The sequence below is a fragment of the Triticum dicoccoides genome, chromosome 2B, assembly GCF_002162155.2.
Source record: "Triticum dicoccoides isolate Atlit2015 ecotype Zavitan chromosome 2B, WEW_v2.0, whole genome shotgun sequence".
Taxonomy (NCBI): domain Eukaryota; kingdom Viridiplantae; phylum Streptophyta; class Magnoliopsida; order Poales; family Poaceae; genus Triticum; species Triticum dicoccoides.
Genome location: NC_041383.1, coordinates 786,294,555 through 786,310,957, shown reverse-complemented (window position 1 = coordinate 786,310,957; position 16,403 = coordinate 786,294,555).

Below are 16,403 nucleotides of genomic sequence, written 5' to 3'. Positions count from 1 at the left end.
TCCCCGAAGATTTGCCATAAGACCAAAGTGTCTCATTGCATCATCAAGATCAAAGTCACTATCATCATCCTCATTATAGTATCCATATTCAACATCGTCATGTCATGGATCAATTCCTAGAGAGGGTAATTCATTAGATAAATGATTTTGACAATAGTCTTCTTTGTGAATTCTAATAGCTTCGGAAATAATATCGCTAATGATTCCAACATCTCCTTTGGCACTCATAAGATTTGTAAGCTCAAATAGACAATCACCAAACTTAGGATCATTGGAATTCATCTTACTCAAGGCAATAGACTTATGGAGAATTTTATCTAGATTTTGCAAGGAATAATTTGGAAATCGTTCCTCAAGAAATTTCCATATGGTGTAGGCATACTTAAGAGTAGGCAAGCAACCTATCAAGTTTCTAGGCAAACCTCTAGTGATAAGATCAACAGTTCTAAGATTGTGAATCATGTCAATTGACTCATCAAGGGTAGGATGCATAGGATCAACATGAGGTGCACAAGGGCTAGTAATGTACTTGTTCAAATGATATTCATTGAAAATCACAAGCATCTCATTTTTCCACTCGTGAAAGTACTCCCCATCAAGTATATGCACTCTATGTTAAGACTCCCCAAAGTAGACTCATCCATCTTCCTCCAATGGTGATTAAACCAAAGCAATGGAGACCAATGCTCTGATACCAATTGAAAGGATCGAGAAGAGGTGTCTAGAGGGGGGGTGAATAGACTCTAAGTAAGAAAAGTTGCAGTTTTTAATCTCTTTAAGTTTAAGTGGAGTTTTGGCACGAGTTTTAACATTCACAATACATATCAAGCAAGCATGCAAAGAGTATATGAGCAGCGGAAAGTAAAGCATGCAACTTGCAAGAAAGTAAAGAGATGGGATTGGAGTGTGCAAACGCAATTGGAGACACGGATGTTTTTGTAGTGGTTCCGGTAGGTGGTGCTATCATACATCCACGTTGATGGAGACTTCAACCCACGAAGGGTAACGGCTGCGTGAGTCCACGGAGGGCTCCACCCACGAAGGGTCCACGAAGAAGCAACCGTGTCTATCCCACCATGGTCGTCGCCCATGAAGGACTTGCCTCACTAGGGTAGATCTTCACGAGGTAGGCGATCTCCTTGCCCTTACAAACTCCTTGGTTCAACTCCACTATCTTGACGGAGGCTCCCAAGTGACACCTAGCCAATCTAGGAGACACCACTCTCCAAGAAGTAACAAATGGTGTGCTAATGATGAACTCTGTGCTTCAAATAATAGTCTCCCCAACACTCAACTCCCTCTCACAGGATTTGAATTTGGTGGAAAGAAGATTTGAGTGGAAAGCAACTTGGGGAAGGCTAGAGATCAAGATTTATGTGGTAGAAATGGTATATCTTGATCTCAACACAAGTGTAGGTGGTTCTCTCTCAAAAAATGTATGTTGGAAGTGTAGGCATGTTCTGATGGCTTTCTCTACGAATGAAGAGTGGGTGGAGGGGTATATATAGCCTCCACACAAAATCTAACTGTTACACACAACTTACCAAACTCGGTGAGACCGAATCATGAAACTCGGTCAGACCGATTTAGTTCATAATGTGACCGTTAGGTATTTCGGTGGGACCGACATGTCAATTCGGTGGGACCGATTTCATTAGGGTTAGGGCATAATGTAATCTCGGTGAGACCGATTACACAAACTCGGTGGGACCAATTTTGGTAATAAGCTAACCAGAGAGTTGGTCAGGCAAACTCGGTAGGACTGATTCGCTCATCTCGGTTGGACCAAAACATTACGAAAGGGAAACAGAGAGTTTGCATTGCAATCTCGGTGGGACCGACTGCATACTTTGGTGGGACCGAAATTATTGCAATAGGCAACAGGGAGTTTGCAATCCCATCTCGGTGAGACCGAGATCGCTATCGGTGAGACCGATTTGATTAGGGCTTCTGGCAGTGGCTATGTCAAGAGAACTCGGTGGCGCCGGATAGAAAGATTCGGTAGGGCCGAGTTTGACTTTTGGTTTGGGACATATGTGGATGTGAGAAAGTAGTTGAGGGTTTTTGGAGCATATCACTAAGCACTTCAAGCAAGAAGCTCATTAAGGAGCACCTCATCCCCTCTTGATAGTATTGGCTTTTCCTATGGACTCAATGTGATCTTGGATCACTAAAATAAAAAATGTAGAGTCTTTTGCTTTGAGCTTGAGCCAATCCTTTTGTCCTTAGCATTTTGAAGGGGTTCCACATCCTCTAGTCCATGTCACTCCATTGTTGAACTTTATCTGAAACATACTAGGTAAAAGTATTAGTCCAACAAGAGATATGTTGACATTCATTACCAAAATCACCCAGGGAGCACTTGTGCTTTCACCAAGGTCTTGGGGAGTCTTGGGATCACTAACACGAGGATCATAAATATTGCGTTGATGTGCAAATGGATCTGGAAAATTGCCCGGGGGCAACCGGGCTATGGGTCGATCTCCTTAGGGCCAAATATTTCCCTAACGGGAATTTATTTAAAGGGAGGACGAGGGGCTCCCCCTTCCGGAATGACCTGCAGGCGATCAAACCGGCCTTTGCCATGGGGGCAAAGTTCTCGATTGGGAATGGCCGCGCGACTCGCTTTTGGACAGATCACTGGATCGGTGCCCAACCCTTGTGGGCAACATATCGGGATCTGTATGCTATTGTTGTTGACCCGGCAATGTCGGTGGCAGAGGCGCTCTCCTCAACACCACCGGAGATACACTTTAAACGGGACTAGCCTAGCAGCCTTGCTGCAGTTGATCGGCCCAATCGGCCTATCAGGCCAACCTGACACGGTGAGCTGGACGCTCACCAGCTCGGGAAAGTTCACGGTTAAGTCGTTATATCACAAGTTGTGCCGAGGGCCGGCACAACTAGTGATTAAGGGGTTGTGGAAAGCGCGGATGCCTCTGAAAATCAAACTATTTCTATGGCAAATGTTCTGTGATAAACTCCCCACCTCCCTGAACGTGGCCAAACATAACGGACCAGCCACCGGCCCGTGTGCGTTGTGCGGGGCACCCAAGGATGCCAATCACGTGTTCTTCCGTTGCCCGCTTGCAAGGTTTTTGTGGAGCGCAGTCCGGACCGCGGCGGGTGTCCAATGGGACCCTCGATCGGCTGCAGAGCTAATACAGCTATTATACGCGATTCAGGGACCTGCAAAGCGGGTTATGTGGAGTAGTGTAGGGGCACTACTCTGGGCTTTGTGGCTAACTAGAAACAAGCTTACTATCAAGGAATGTTTTCCTTCGCATCCGGCTAATATTATCTACAAATGCAATCTCTTCTTGCAGCAGTGGAGTCCATTGGGGAGGCGCAAGGATGCTGAGATGCTCAACACTGCCCAAGACCGACTGATGCAAGTGTATGTGCTGGCTAGGGAGCCTTCGACCACGGTCTATGACGTTGTTCCTTTTGCGGCTTGACGAGCCTGCACGCTCTATACGGGCTTTCGCCTTGTAATCCGTTAGTGGCTTGCTTAACTTTCGCCTGAACTTCAATGACTTCATCCTCACGAGGGCCGGTCTGGCTTTTGGTGTTGTACTAAGATTCTATGTTATGTTACGCTGCCTGTTGTGGGCTTTATTAAGTTAAAAGCCGGGCGCACCTGTCATTCTATAAAAATATAAATATAACATCCCCAATCACGAGCGGTCGAACGGAAGGGGTAGCGAGATTGGCAAAGGAAAGGGAGTACGTCCGAGTTGTAGTTGGTTTGAGTAGGTGCACACCGATCGATTAGCAGTACTATATATACGCTCTGGACTCCTACCCGGTACGGAGTACTTACAGCAGAGACTACAGAGATAAAGCGATTCCCGTGGCATCGGTGATCGACTTGTTAGGGTTTAAGGGGCCGCGCTTCTCTCCCGCGCAACCGAAGATCGCCCGAGGGACCCGTCGTATAAACAGAGCGGCGGCGGCGGCGGCGGGAATTGGACTAGGAGAAGAGGCAGGGACGGTGATACAGAGATGGGGCCCCGACCACCAAGTTCGCCGGCTTGCGCAGTGATGCGGAAAAGAGCAAGCAGCGGCTTAACGGCCTATCTGATTGCGAGGCAGGAGATACAGAGGAAGATGGACGAGTTGGCCGAGAAGGAGCTTGGGCCGGATGGCAAGGAGAGGTTCCTTGCCACTGTACTCTCCCAAGACAAGATGAGGTCGATGGAGGAGATGATCGCCGATTCGGCGCGAAACATCTTCCAAGAATATTTTCATATGTTACACCAATCGCCGATGGAAGAGGAAGAGGAAGAGGAAGAGGAGGAGGAGGAGGAAGAGGAGGATGAGCTGGAGCTGGAGGAGGAGGATGAGGAGGAAGATGAGGAGGTAGAGGAAGAAGAAGAAGAGGAGGAGGAGGAAGAGGAGTTGGAGGAGGACGATGACGACGAGGAATTACGCATGACTATTCAGGTATCCTTCTTGTGCGACCAGATCGGCGACCTGGTACTAGAACTTCTGAAGATGGTTCCAGATGAAGAGCCGGAAAATCAATTGCTGTCCTCGGTCACAAGGCTAAATAGATTGCAGTGGATCACAGACAGCATCAACAATTTCGTCTCAGAAATTGCGGTGAGGGTGTCGAGGGAACAAATGATAGAGAGAACACGCAAAGAGAAAGAGGAACAGGAGAGGTTTCGCCAACAGGGCCAGGAGGTGAGGAGCTCGGAGAAGAAACAGGAGCAAGAGAAGAGGGAGATCGACGGAGAAGCAGCTGTCGCCGGAGGCAGATTAGTCACTATGGCAATGGACAGGGGCTTGGAGGGCAAAGATGTCGAGGGCGAAGTGGTGATCAGCGAGGACGCAGCCGCAGCCGCAGAGTACGAGGAGGAGGCATTTGCTCGCTTCCGTAGGAGCTGGGAGTGTCGCCAAGGTGCCAACAGCTTCGAAGACCTCAGTGAGTAAACACGCATGCTTTTCTTCTTCCTCCATAATCTGTCCAGCTGCTCAATGTTAGAACTTAGAATTGGTATGTCAATTGATCGTGGTTTATAGGGAAATAGTTAGATATGAAAACTCTGTTCATTAGTTACTAATGTTTGAGTTTGTGTGGCCATAGTAAGTTTCTAGCTCATCAATCACAGTTATATATTACAGATGTATCGCATGTTTTTGCCGATCCTTGCACAAAATGTATTGCAATCAAACTAGAGGATTAATTAAACATGTGCATTAACCACAATGACGATGAGTACCTACATGACTACGTACATCCCTGAAACATTGACACTTTTTTTTGCAAGAGTACAACTACAAAGCAAAGAGTCATCGTGCTATATTTTCTAACTTCCATACTTAATTGGGTTGCAGCGTTATTCAGTCCCATGCTGTTTACACACTGCACACCGGGATTCAAGCCAGTAGACGGCGTCCTTGCAAGGACAGTTCAGATCTGTTCCATCAAACTTACTCATGTGAAACACTTTAAATGGCCACTGCAATTGTATGGTGTGGTTGCTGCCCGAGATGCTGTGGATGGGCGTCGCAACCCCATCTTCCTTCGTCCAAGGGATGATTGCCAAATCCTGAATGAATCGGTATGTATACTATTCTTCTTGTATTTCCATTTCTTGCCGGATGACCCTTGTTGATTAGTTAACGGTAATCATAACGGTCATGCTTGCAGGATCCTTTTTTACATTTGACTGGCCCAGTTCGTGCAATTGTGTCTGGGGAACCTGTTGACATTGAAATCCAGTTAATAATAAAGGGCAAAACGGCGTCTAAAGATAGAGCATTGGTGAGGGATGCCTTTTTTTACGATGGCGATGTCGGTCATTCTCGTGACGGTTTCCGAACCAGCATCATTGAAAAAACCTTTTGCACACTAGAGTTATGTTCTCAGCAACTTAAACGTTCGGTTCAAGCCACTATCTTTGGTGTTCATGTTGCTGATGAGAAGTTAACGCCTTCTCAATATGGAGTCCGAGTTGTTTGCTACACATTTTCTGAGGATCGAAGAAGTCAATGTGTCTAAGTCAAGGAAAATTGTATTGCTTGATTCAAAAGCTGGAAGAAAGTGCGCAGTTAATGGTGGTTATCTACATCTGTCGAGGCAAGTTCTCTCCGTAGAACTCCGTGGAAAGCTAAAAGTTCTTATTCAAGCATACACACCGACCGGAGACATTGCTGCACAAGGACTAGTATTTGTCGTACCCAAAGTATACAACACAAGCCAACATGTATGTGAGCTTGGCGGCTTCAAGGTGGAGTTTACCATTGCTTGGTCCCTCCTTGTTGAAGATGAAGAGCATATCTTGATGAATGGATGTGTGGATCCTTTCGCACCGTGTCCACCTATGAAGCCATCTTTTTCCAACGAGGGGCTATCTTCTTCCAATGGTGGTTTGTTGATGTAAGTTGACAAATGGTCTGTCCGACTATGTAAACCAATATATATTGTGAACTATACAGTAGTCAAGTTATTTCCATGTTTTAAATATATCTGGTTAATTGATGGCAGTAATACGCGACACCGCGTGAGGTCGTACGTACGCATCAAATCAAATCAAGGGAAATCAAGGACCCATAATTTGATGCTAATTGCTGTTCTTTTATCCCTTTGTACTCCAGGATACCACCGTTTGATTCTGAATAGCCGTGCGATAGGCAGGTCGCGCTGTAATCCATCTCATTCTATTTGTACCTTATGTTATTATCATCTGCTAACGATGTCAAAATCCTTTCTTTCTCTGTTCAGAAAACAAGTTCCTTTCTTTCTTGAACAATTTGTTTATTCACCAGCCAAAGCCAGATTCAAATATAAACTGATCTGAATGGGTCACTTAGCATTGAATTATTGTAAGGCTAGTGCTGTGGTCCTCTTGCAGATCATCCCAACCATTAGCTCTGAACTGAAGGAATAGGGAGCAATGCATATCGTGACAAGAATGGAGGGAAGGACCCCTGACATGGCGGGCTCTATAACTCTATTTTTTTCACTTATTGCGATCAGTAATATCATCGCTCATCTTCAACGCAGTTCCGAAGATGAGCGATGTACAACACCATTTTTCCACCAGCCTTTTCCTACCTGTGTACGAGCATGTATTAATTGTTGAAAACATTTGATCTCAAACCACTGCCAACCAGGAATCTTCTTGCGTTTTTTTAGATTTTTTATAGGGGGTGTGTTTTCTTAGATGAAGGAATGTTATTGCGTGCGTAGACGCGTACCCCGCGCCCCGTCCTCTCTTTCTGGGCCGGCCGGCCCATTTCTTTCCTTCCTAAGAAAAACGTTTTTTGCTTTGCAAATATTCACGGCAATGGAGGGAGCTCCTAGTCGGCGCCTTAAGCGCCGGCTAGGAGAACCGGCACCCACGCGCCTGGCTAGTTGGGCCGGCCCACGAAACGCGATGTACGCAGAAAACCCAAACGAAGCCTAGACCTAGCGCTGCATGCTAACGAAGCTGGCCAGCTGGGATACTAATTGTCTACGTCCTAAAAACGGTGTTTGTTTTTAAGTACCAGCCCAAATGGTAGATCCGGGGTATTTCAACATTTTCCATTAATTCTTGGGAAAAATGAAAATCTTAAATATGCGAACAAATGTTCCGAAAATCATACGCAAATTTCGAATATTCCTTTTCTTTTAAACGTGAACTATGTTTTTCAAAAACTGAACAAATTTTGAAATCTGAATACTTTTTTTGTACTGTGAACAATTTTTAGAAAGCGAACTTAGAATACACATTGAACATTTTCTTAGTATAGGATGAACATTATTCAAAGAAATACTGAACATTTTTTTAAAATACGCTGAACTTTTTTTGAATGCATGCTGAACAAACTTTCTCTACACGATGAACATTTTTTTATGCACACTGAACATTTTTTCAATGTATGGTGAACAATATTCAAATACACATAGAACTTTTTTTAAATACGATGAACTCCTTTTGAATGCATGCTGAACAAATTTTCTATACATGATGAACATTTTTTTATAAACACTGAACATTTTTTCAATGTATGGTGAACATTTTTCTTCAATACGGTGAACAAAAATTTCGAATTCAAAACTATTTTTGAAACGTGAACAAAATTCGAAAACATGAACAAAATTTGGAGAAAACGAGCTGGCGTATTTTGAAGAAAACTTCATCGGAAAGAAAGTTCATACAATTGAAAAAAAGTTCGTCGATTTTGAAAAAGACAGAAAAAGGAAAAGGAAAAAGAAAAGGCAAAAAGAAAGAACAACATAAAAAAAGAAAAAGAAAAACACGTGAGACGTAAAGACAAAAGAGGAATTAGATAGTCACGGAAGGTGGCTTGGCTGTGTTGGTTAGCGCGTTCTATAGAGAACCCCGCGGCGCGGGTTCGATTCCCCCGTCACGCCCTTTTGCAAGTTCAGAAAACGAAAAAAAAAATGAAAAGGGGCCGGCCCATCGCGGAGAGAGGGTGTGCGCCCGTTTGTCGAAATAGAAGAAACGGGCGCCGTTTAGGATTTGCCGGCAATGGATGGTTGGGCTTTTCGTACTGTTGTTCTCACCGGATTAGGAAAGTTTTTAGAACCTTCCTTCAATTTTTTTTCTGTTTTTTGTTTATGTTGGTTTTGCCGGGATTTTTCCCCCTTTTCAGTTTCTTTTATTTTAAATCACGAGAATTTTTTAATTCCAGCACATTTCAGAAATTCATGAACATTTTTTTGATTCTTACACATTTTTAAAAATTATGAACATTCATAGACTTCGCAAATAATTTTTGAATTCGCAAACACTTTTGCATTCATGATTTTTTGTCAAATTTAATGAACATATTGAATTTCCCAACATTTTTCAAATGTGCAAACATTTTTTGAATTCATGAACATTTTTGAATCCATGGTTTTTTGAATTCATGAACATTTTCAAACATTTACAAAATTTAGGAATCCTTTTCAAGAAAATGTGGATTTTTTAATTTATGTTTCATAAATAAATTATAGTGTTTTTAATAAAAAAACTGTTGACAAAGTTGGTCCAAAATACAGTACAATTGATCCCACAAATGGGCCAAGCCATACTACTTAGGCAAACGCTCGGGGGTGAATGATTGGTTTCCCCTGATGCGTTACACATTATTTAGGATATCCTACTGATATTTTTTTTCGAGGGGTGGATATCCCACTGATAATGTTGTGCGCTCGGCTGCCTCCCACATTCGGCATGTGTCCCCATGGGCCCATGCACTCCTTGCCACCTCTTCCTTCCCCCCTCCTCCGGGATCTTGTCCATGCAGCTTCTTCCTCTGCTCCGGTAGCTTGTGCCTACCTAGGATGCGTCGTCGACTGCAGCTGCAACCCGTCCTCATCACAACAATGTCGTTGCTGCAACTCTTTCTCATCACATCAGAATCATTACTGCAACTATCCCGTTGCAGTAGTAACAGGATGGAGGCAAGCAGTGCAAGGCAACCACTACTGCTACTGGAGGTGGCCCTTTATGTAGCTGGGTCATGCTTCGAGGTGTGTGTAGATGCTGCATAGGTAGCGGTGTGGGGGGTTCATTGGGAAGCACTACAAGATGGGCTATGTTTCAAACAACGGGGAGATATTGCAAGTGGAAGCGTACCAACACCGTCCTAATGCAAGCTGGACAAATGTGGAAGCATGCAGCAGCTCTCCAGGTGTCATCTGACTGGGGCATGACAAATGTGGAGGTTGAATCAGGTTGCAATGTCTTAATAATTAAAGCAATCCAGGGTATTGGGTCTGACCATATGCCAGAAGGAATATTATTTAGAGAAATCACAAATTTTGCACGTTTAAACTTTTGTCATGTTTCGCTTTCTTTTGCCCCTCGGGCGTGTGATAAATTAGCGCACACTCTAGCGGCCTTTGGTGCCAGTCGGCGGATTAATCGGCAAATTTGGGCCGAGGACCTTCCTGATGATTTAAATGTTTGGGTGGCCAACACTATTGCTGCGTCGGTGTGATTTATGGAATTCAAGTGTTTCATTTTCAAAAAAAACTTGTTCATGTGCAGTAGCGTTCTTGTTTTTCTTTCAAAAAAACTTGTTCACGTGCAGTAGAGTTTCTTTTTTTTTACAAGCAGCCTTTTTTTTAGGATCGGGAGTAGCCTTTCTGGTAAGTTTTTTTTTTGAGACAATCACGTGAAGCTTTTATTAACTTGTGTCAATGTTCAAAGGTACAAAAGAAAGATTACCCGGGTTGCCCAACCACACATGGCGGCCAACCCCCAACTTTAAACTATGCTTCGCTAGATTATGAGCCTCGACATTTGAGCTCCTAAACTCATGCATACAATTACAAGAAATAAACGATGAACTGTGTTCTATGATTTCATGCAAAATAGCTTCATATATAACAGACGTTTTGCTCTTGATGTCATCCACCACGACTTTGCAATCAGATGCAACATGAACCCTGCGAATGTTGAGATCTTCAGCAAGCGCCAAGGCCTCCCTGACCGCCATTGCTTCAAGCGTCGATGGGTCCTTGATTCCTCTGGTAACAAGAGCCGAAGCACCCTGAAAAGAGCCTGCTTGGTCACGACATATTGCAGCGGCCACTCCCCATCCTTGGTTGGCTCTGACCGCCGCATCAACGTTGATTTTAGCATAATGGTCCGGTGGTGCTATCCAATTACGCGATCTTGCTGGTGGCTGTGTTACCCGGCTACTCCCCACACCTGCGATGACCTGCAAGTCTGCTATATAGGCTTGTATGAATTGATCCGTTCCTTGAGGGCTTTGAAACACTCCCTCATAGATAGCCTTCCGACGAGCTTTCCATGTCGCCCAAAGTGTCACCACCAGCCTGAGAAAATGCTCATGTGATAGCCTTTCATGCATCTCCATAAGCCAGTTTTTTTGCATTTGGGTTCACATTCATACTTAACTGCTGTACCACCTCCTCTTCTAAGAGCGCCCAAATGCATCTCGACATAGTACACTCTAGTAGAGCATGCCTCCATGAGTCCTCCCTTCCGCTCAATGAACACAGCTGAGAATCTGACATGTGCCGATGGTGTAAGAGATCCGCCGTTGGCATGGAGTGCCTCGCCAGCCGCCAAAGAAAAACCCTGAGTTCTGAAGGTACCCTGATATTCCACAGTATCGCCCAATCCCTGCGATCTGCATTTAGTGTCGATCCCCCAGGATTGTGTTCTAGCCAGTTTCTTCGGTCCTCCTTTTTGGACATGATCATCCTGTATGCAGAGCTCACTGAAAATCTACCGTTCCTCTCGGCTGACCAGGCCCAAAAATCTTCCACAGCCCTAGTGCATATAGGGATGGATAGAATGGAATCAACATCAAAAGGTACAAAGGTAGTACGAATGAGCTCCTCCTTCCATGATGCTGTGGTCGTGTCTATAAGATCAGACACTAAGTGTGGTGGGTTGGGAGTGAGAGAAGTTATCGGTCTCAAGGGTCCCGACCGCTGTAGCCAATTGTCTCTCCAAATATCTGTTGTATGCCCATTGCCTATCCGCCTCACAATGCCTTGCCTTAATACATCTCGTCCATCCAGAACAGCCCTCCATATTTGTGATGGGTGATTGCCTACTTCTGCTTCGAGGAAGTCTGTGTTAGGAAAGTATGCCGCTTTTAAAATTCTTGCACTGAGAGAGTTCGGTTCATTCAACAACCTCCAAGCTTGGCGAGCCAACAAAGCAAGATTAAAAATCTCCATATCCCTAAAGCCCATACCACCAAGATATTTAGGTTTTGTCATAACATCCCATGATACCCAAGCTGGCTTCCTCTTCCCTTGCTTGCTACCCCACCAGAACTGACGGATAATGGAAGCAATGTTTTCACATAGTCCTCTTGGTAATCGAAAGCACGCCATTGAGTAAACTGGAATGGCTTGCACCACTGATTTGATGAGCACTTCTTTTCCTCCCACTGAAAGGAGTTTTTCCATCCATCCTCTCACCTTGTCCCAAATTCTGTCCCTCAAGTATTTGAAGGTACCCATCTTAGATTGACCAACCTCCGTAGGCATCCCCAAGTACCTTTCACCCGATGACTCATTTGTCACATTCATAATCTGCTTGACCTCATCCCTCACTGTTTGTGGGCACCTTTTACTGAAAAATATTGAAGATTTTTCATTGTTTATCCTCTGACCTAAAGCATTACAATATGTCTCCAATAATTCCGAAACCCTAGCAGCCCCCTCCGCACTTGATTTGAAAAGCAATAGGCTATCGTCAGCAAAAAGGAGGTGGTTAACAGCCGGAGTTGTCGGAGCCACCTTGATCCCTTCCAAACTAGACGACTGAGAACTGGATCTTAAAAGGCACGAAAGGCCCTCTGCTGCAATCAAGAAAAGGTACAGGGAGATTGGGTCCCCCTGTCGAATGCCTCTGGTGGGATTAAACTGTTCTAGCTTATCACCATTAAAAAGAACAAAAAAGGATACAGATTGTACCATGTCCATCACTGTATCAATCCAGGGGTGTGCAAACCCCAATTTCTCCATCATAGCTCTAAGGTATGGCCACTCCAGTCTATCATAGGCTTTCATCATGTCTAACTTCAAAGCACAAAAACTATTGGATTTAGCTTTGCTTCTTTTCATAAAGTGCAGGCACTCGTACGCACATATGATATTATCTGTGATCAATCTGCCTGGGACAAACGCTAATTGTTCCTGAGATATGATGTCTGGGAGGATGACTTTGAGCCTGTTTGCAACTACTTTGGAAGCAATTTTATATATTACATTACACAGGCTTATAGGCCGAAACTGGGAGAGTAGTGTCGGATTTAGTAACTTTGGGGCAAGAACCAGTACCGTGTCATTGACGCATGCAACACTTTCCTCTCCTCTGATGATTCTCAGGACGGCCCTAGTAACTTCATCCCGGCAGATGTCCCAATGCCGTTGATAGAAGTGGGCTGGGAACCCGTCCGGCCCTGGTGCCTTCGTCGGAAACATTTGAAAGAGGGCTGTTTTAACTTCTTCATTTGTGTATGGCGCAAGAAGATGGGCATTCATATGATCTGTAACCTTTACCGGGACACTTGCTAAAACAGCCTCTACCCCAGTTACACCTTCTGTTGTGTATAGGCTCTTATAAAAGTCTGTCACCATAGCCTTTAGCTCGCCCTGGTTCTCTGTCATCACACCCAATGATGTTGCTAAGGCCTTAATCATGTTCCACTTCCTTCTCTCACTAGCCCTTAGGTGAAAGAACCGAGTATTTCTGTCTCCTGCCGAGAGCCACTCCAACCTCAAACGTTGCCTCCACATTATTTCTTCCCTATGATATAACTCGATTTTTTTTCAAAACTATCACCTTTTTTGAAGCGAATTCGGAAACTATATCACAGAATGAAAAAAATGCAAAACTATGACCCTGTCGGCCTCGCTTGGGCCGAAAAGGGACTTTTCGGCCAGCCTTCGGCCGAAAAGAGGACGTCGGCCCGCGGTTGACCGAAAACGGGCTGTGGTGGGCCGAAGAGTTGCTGTCGGTGGTGGCCCGGCCGAAAATAGTAGCTTCGGCCAGCTGGTGGCCGAAATGGGCCCTTTTCGGCCCAGCCCAGGCCGAAGTGTACTTCGGCCACCCGTAGGCCAAAAAGGCTGGATAAGCCCGAGCGGCGGCTTCTTCCTCCTGTGTCGCTGCTGTTCTTCTTTCTCTCCTTTCTCTCTCTCGTTCTTCTCGGCCTAGTGTAAACCAAAAAGTACTTTTCGGCCTAGAGTAGACCAAAAAGTACTTTTCGGCCTAGTGTAGACCGAAAACAGCCATTTCGGCCAGCTCAAGCACTTTTCGGCCATGGCACGGCCGAAAACACTACTTCGGCCAACAGTTGGCCGAAAACTACCTTTTCGGCCTCCACGTGGCCGACATGGTCATAGTTTTGCATTTTTTTTCATTCTGTGCTATAGTTTCCGAAATTGCTACAAAATACGTCATAGTTTTGGAAAAAAATCATAAAACTCAACCAATTTTTCATTGATCTTCAGCTCAATGCGTGTTGGCGCTGTTCTGCTTGGATCATTACGGAGTTGGTCTAGCTCCATCTTTAAACTTTTGATCTCCTTCCGAACTGAACCGAAGGTGTTTTTGTTCCAGGAGCCTAACTGCACCGACACTCATTTCAGTTTTGCTTTCAAATCTGCCATAAACTCCACCGGATCACTTGTCCAGCTAGACCTGATTGTATCACTCCATTCATCGTGTGTTTCCCACATTAGCTCGTACTTAAAACCCTTTTTGTATTTTGGTGCCCTCCCTTGAAATTCCAACAACATAGGATAGTGGTCCGAAGTAGGTGCTGCTAAGTGTTTTACATGTGCATTTGGAAACCTCTCACTCCATTCTGCAGTTGCCAGAGATCGATCTAGTCGGACGCGGGTATAGCTTCCCCCTGTAACCTTCTTTTCAAATGTCCAGAAGTGGCCTTGGTAGCCTATATCCATCAACATGCACACGTCAACAACATCTCGAAACCCCTGGATTTGGGCATTGCTTCTCTCTCCTATACCCTGTTGCTCGTCTGGATGTAGCACTTCATTGAAATCCCCAATGCACACCCATGGGAGATCGCTTAGATTACTGATTCCTTTCAAAACATCCCAGGTTTTATATCTCAAATGAGTCTGTGCCTCTCCATAAAAAAGTGTCATCCTCCATGGATCGCTGCCAGGTTCCTCTACCGAGCAATCTATATGATACACAGAAAAGCCAAGAATCTCAATTTTTATTGTATTTTTCCAAAACAGCCCTAGTCCTCCGCTTCTACCTTGACTACTAACAGCATATCCATTGTCATAACCGATACTTCCAGCCAGATTTTCTACCCTCGATCTATCAATCTGAGTTTCAACAATACAAAAGAGGGTAGGGGCAAAATTATTCGCGATTTTGCGAAGTTCTCTAACTGTCGCCGCTTTGCCCGTGCCGCGACAGTTCCAGCTCAGGATACTCATTGTGCCCGGCGGCACTCCTCGGGGGAGCCCGCCGATGATGCACTCGTGATCTTCTCCTTCATGCTTTCCTCCCTGATCTTCTGTGACCCATCAATATCTGCAGCTTGTTCCTTCCCTCCCTTCTTCGGTCGCTTGCACTCTTTTCTAGGGGAAACATACACCGGTGGAAGTGGAGGCACCCCGTACTGTTCCACTGTCACCAGCGCAAGGGAATCACTTGCAGCCACCACCTCTGCTGTTGGGCTCGTTGCATTCTCAACCGACAGGCGTTTATTTGAAAGTTGGGTGCCATGGCTAACTATCACATCTTCTGAAGGAGGTGCAGCTCCTTCTACATCTTGTTCAGCCCCTCCTGGGTTGTTATTCTCTTCTGTCTGCATTGGTTGTCTAGCATTAAAACGCCAGCTTTGATTAGGGTTGTAGGGCTCTCTCCCCCTTCCTCGGCCACCTGCCCATTGTCCTCCACGGCCCCTTTGTCCTCCAAAGCTCCCCCGACCGGCCGGCTTGAAACGAAAGTTGTCAACTAGCACAAAATCCCCCCATTCAAACTTTGTTTCATCGTGCTCTCCATCTCCGCACTCCTCATGCCAGTGACCAAACTCACCACAATTGTAGCAAAAGGTTGGAAGCTTTTCATACTTGATCTGATATTTGACTCTCTCTTCTCCCTTCTTGGCTGTAACGAAGCATTTGATTTTGGAGTTGATGTCAATCTTCACCTTGACCCTCACAAACTCCCAAAAAAAACAGCAAGAAGTTTGATGCCATCGGGGTTCTTAAACCCATCATACTCCTGCATAATCACCGCCTGATCTCTGAACAACCACGGTCCCTCGGCCATAGCCTTATTCCAATCGCCCAAACAACAAACTGTGCCGTAAACAGGTTTCCCTTGATTTTCCTCCAGTCCACTGTTTTTGCTGGATTCCAGGCCGCCCTCATGTAGCATTAGGGCTGAAAGATTTCGGTGTGTGGACTCGAACGATGGCAAGCCACTTCGCCGGTTCCAGCATGTCCGGCAGCTCTTCCTCCCAGATGAAATCATCTTCTTCCTCCTCCTGCAACGTAAGCCTTGCCGGCAGATCCTCCGCTGATTCCTTCTCCTGTCTTCTCTGTGATCGCGAAGCCTCCGGCATCCTTGGAGATCCAATCTCCTGTCTGCATTGGTTGTCTAGCATTCTGGCATGATGACCTGGGCTATTTCTCCCCTCCCACATCTCCGAGCCGGCCCAGTCCGACGGCCAGCGGCCCACACAAACCCCACCTGCTCCTCCTCATCCGTCTTCCTCTCCCTCATTACGCCGCACGTTTCCACTCCCCCTGGCTTCGTTCCCACTCCTACCCCACCCCACCCCACCCCACCCCCCTCTGCCAACCCTACCGACCAAACACAAACAGCACAGGGCGACAGCGCGGGCCCGCCACCTCGCCGCCCGCCATGGCCGGCGCTCCCCCGACGCCCGCCGAGAAGGACGCCCTCGTCTCC